We start from the raw sequence: 4,542 nt of genomic DNA, 5'->3' as shown, positions 1-4,542 counted from the left end.
GGGACATGGGTGGAAACTGGAAACTCAGATGAGTCACAGAGATGTTAGGAAGTTTTCTTTTAGCGTGAGAGTAGTAGAAAAATGGAATGCACTTGGGGAACAGGCTGTGGAAGCAAATACTATTCATACTTTTAAAACTAGGTATGATAGGGAAATGGGACAGGAGTCATTGCTGTAAACAACCGATAGCTAGAAAGGCGGGATCCAAGAGTCAATGCTCGATCCTGCAAGCACATATATAGGTGAGTACATATAGGTGAGTACACACACACACACACACACACACACACACACACACACACACACACACACACACACACACACACACACACACACACACACACACACACAGGCAGGAACAAACAAAACATTAAAAAAATAGAGACAGAAATTAGCAACAAAAAACAAAAGCAACAAAAATTAGGCAGGAAAGAGAAGGGTGGGGCCGACTGCATTTTCCTGGACTGCCAGAAAGCCTTTGACACAGTACCCCATAAAAGGCTGTTAAAAACGTTGGAGCAACAGGCAGGAGTAAAAGGTAAGGTGCTCCAGTGGAAAAGGGAGTACTTAAGCAACAGGAGACAGCGAGTAACTGTGAGGGGGGAGACATCAGAGTGGCGAGATGTCACCAGCGGAGTCCCACAGGGCTCAGTACTTGGACCCATCCTGGTTCTAATATATGTAAACGAACTTCCGGTGAGTATCTACTCGTTCCTCTCAACGTTTGCTGCTGATGCAAAAATTATGAGAAGAATCAAGACGGATGAAGATAGACAGAGACTACAGAATGACCTGGACAAACTGGAGGAATGGTCTAGAAAATGGCTGCTAAAGTTCAACTCAGGAAAGTGTAAGGTAATGAAATTAGGTGAAGGGAGCAGGAGGCTGAACACAAGGTACCATCTGGGAGGTGAAATCCAGCAAGAGTCAAATATAGAGAAAGATCTGGGGGTTGATATCACACCGAACCTGTCCCCAGAGGCCCACATCAAAAGAATATCATCAGCGGTATATGCTAGACTGGCTAACATAAGAACTGCCTTTAGAAACTTGTGTAAGGAATCGTTCAGGACCCTGTATACCACTCATGTAAGACCAATCCTGGAGAATGCAGCTCCAGCCTGGAGTCCATACCTAGTTAAACACAAGACAAAGTTAGAAAAGATCCAGCGGTATGCCACCAGGCTCGTCCCGGAACTGAGAGAAATGAGCTACGAGGAAAGGCTAAAGGAGCTGAACCTCACATCCCTGGAAAACAGAAGAGTAAGAGGAGACATGATAACCACCTACAAAATTCTCAGGGGAATTGACAGGGTGGACAAAGGCAAACTCTTCAGCACGGGACGAACACGAACAAGGGGACACAGGTGGAAACTTAGTACCCAGGTGAGCCACAGAGACGTTAGAAAGATTTTTTTCAGTGTCAGAGTAGTTAATAAATGGAATGCATTAGGAAGTAATGTGGTGGAGGCTGACTCCATACACAGTTTCAAATGTAGATACGATAGAGCCCAGTAGGCTCAGGAATCTGTACACCAGTTGATTGACAGTTGAGAGGCGGGACCAAAGAGCCAAAGCTCATCCCCCGCAAGCATTATTAGGTGAGTACAATTAGGTGAGTACACACACACACAGAGGGCGCTGGTGGCTGAATGGACAGCACGCTAGATACGTAGTCCTCTGGACAGGGGATTCGATTCCCGGTGCCGGCGGAAACAGATGGACAGAGTTTCTTTCACCCTGTTGCCCCTGTTACCTATCTTGAAGTTATCTTGAAATGATTTCGGGGCTTAGTGTCCCCGCAGCCCGGTTCTCGACCAGGCCTCCATTTTGTTACACACACCCATGAAGCAGCCCGTAGCAGCTGTCTATCTCCCAGGTACCTATTTACTGCTAGGTAAGAGGGGCATCAGGGTGAAAGAAACTTTTTGCCCATTTGTCTCTGCCTGATTGACAGTTAAGAGGCGGGACCAAAGAGCCAAAGCTCAACCCCCGCAAGCACAAATAGGTGAGTACACACACACACACACACACACACACACACACACACACACACACACACACACACACACACACACACACACACACACACACACACACACACACACACACACACACACACACTTCTCACCCACGAACAGCTTCCCACACCTGCAGAATGCTCGCCAAGAAAGGGACAAGAAAATGAACAGAAGAAAATGAGCTTCAAGGCAATGTACACTAACATAGATGGGGTTACAAATAAAACAAGTGAACTCAGAGAATGGGCACTAGAAAAAAACCCAGACATAATAGCACTCACAGAAACAAAGCTAACGAAAACTATAACAAATGCAGTGTTTCCACAGGGCTACTATGTAGTGAGGAAAGAGAGAGAAGGCAGAGGAGGAGGTGGTGTAGCTTTGCTACTAAGAGAAGGTTGGAGTTTCGAAGAGATGGTAATTCAGAACTGTGAAGGTTTCAGTGACTACATATCAGGCACCATAGCAACTGGAGGACAGAAAATTATAGTAGTAGTCATATATAACCCCCCCCCCCACAGAATGTCAGAAGACCCAGACAGGAATATGATAGAAACAACTTGGCCACCATCAATATAATAGAGAGAGCAGCTGCTGTGGCTAGCAGGAACGGATTCAGGCTACTAATCATGGGAGACTTCAACCATGGAAAGATAGATTGGGGGAACAGAGACCCACATGGAGGCCCAGACACATGGAGAGCTAAGCTGCTGGATGTGGCAACAAGAAACTTTCTAAGTCAACACGTCAAGGGACCGACAAGAATGAGAGGAAGGGATGAACCAGCCTTGCTTGATCTGATATTTACCCTAAATAAGTCGGATATAAGGGAAGTTAAGTTGGAAGCCCCCTTGGGAATGAGTGACCATAGTGTATTGAGCTTTGAGTACCTGGTTGAGCTAGGAATTATCACCCCCCAAAAAAGAATTGGGAAAGAACGGGCTGGCGTACCGAAAGGGGAACTATGAGGAGATGAATCAATTTCTATGGGATATACATTGGGACACAGAACTTGGAACCAAATCCGTACAAGACATGATGGACTATGTCACCCAAAAATGTCAGGAGGCTGTAAGCAGGTTTGTCCCAGCCCGACAGGAAAAAACAGAGAAGCAAAGGAAGAATCCGTGGTTTAATAGGGAATGTATGAAAGCAAAGGAGCTGAACAAATGGGTATGGAGGAACTTCCGTAATAACAGAACACCAGAACGTAGAGATACCAGAGAACCAGGAACGAGTATGTTAGTGTAAGAAGAGCAGCTGAGAAAAGGTATGAAAATGATATAGCTAATAAAGCCAAGACCAAACCAAAGCTACTACACAGTCACATCAGGAGGAAGGCAACAGTGAAGGAAAAGGTGATGAAAGTTAGGGTGGGCGAGGACAGGTACACAGAGAATGACGAAGAGGTGTGTGAAGAACTCAACACAAGGTTCCAGGAGGTCTTTACAATAGAACAGGGAGAAGTCACGGCGCTAGGAGAGGTGGCAGCAAACCAGGTGACCTTGGAAAGGTTCGAAATTACAAGAGATGAGGTCAAGAAGCACCTATTGGAGCTGGATGTGAAAAAAGCTGTTGGGCCGGATGCAATCTCACCAGGGGTATTGAAAGAGTGTGCAGGAGCACTTTGCTGGCCACTCTCCATAGTGTATAGTAGGTCACTGGAAACGGGAGACCTACCAGAAATATGGAAGACTGCTAATGTAGTACCAATATACAAAAAGGGTGACAGACAAGAGGCACTGAACTACAGGCCAGTGTCCTTAACTTGTATACCATGCAAGGTGATGGAGAAGATTGTGAGAAAAAACCTAGTAACACATCTGGAGAGAAGAGACTTCGTGACAACCCATCAACATGGGTTCAGGGAGGGTAAATCTTGATTTACAGGCTTGATAGAATTCTACGATCAGGTGACAAAGATTAAGCAAGAAAGAGAAGGCTACGGGACTGCATTTTTTTGGACTGTCGGAAAGCCTTTGACACAGTACTCCATAAAAGGTTGATGCATAAGCTGGAGAAACAGGCAGGAGTAACTGGTAGGGCGCTCCAGTGGATAAGGGAGTACCTAAGCAATAGGAAGCAGAGAGTTACAGTGAGGGGTGAGACCTCAGAATGGCGTGAAGTCACCAGTGAAGTCCCACAGGGCTCTGTGCTTGGACCTATCCTGTTTCTGATATACGTAAATTATCTCCCAGAGGGTATAGACTCATTCCTCTCAATGTTTGCAGACGACACCAAAATTATGAGAAGGATTAAGACAGAGGAGGACAGCTTGAGGCTTCAAGAAGACCTGGACAAGCTGCAGGAATGGTCGAACAAATGGCTGTTAGAGTTTAACCCAAGCAAATGTAATGTAATGAAGATAGGGGTAGGAAGCAGGAGACCAGATACAAGGTATCATTTGGGAGATGAGATACTTAAAGAGTCCGAGAGAGAGAAAGACCTGGGGGTTGATATCACGCCAGGCCTGTCCCCAGAAGCTCATATCAAGAGGATAACATCTGCAGCATATGCCAGG

This window comes from Procambarus clarkii, chromosome 33, assembly GCF_040958095.1.
Source record: "Procambarus clarkii isolate CNS0578487 chromosome 33, FALCON_Pclarkii_2.0, whole genome shotgun sequence".
Taxonomy (NCBI): domain Eukaryota; kingdom Metazoa; phylum Arthropoda; class Malacostraca; order Decapoda; family Cambaridae; genus Procambarus; species Procambarus clarkii.
This window is presented reverse-complemented; position numbering follows the sequence as displayed.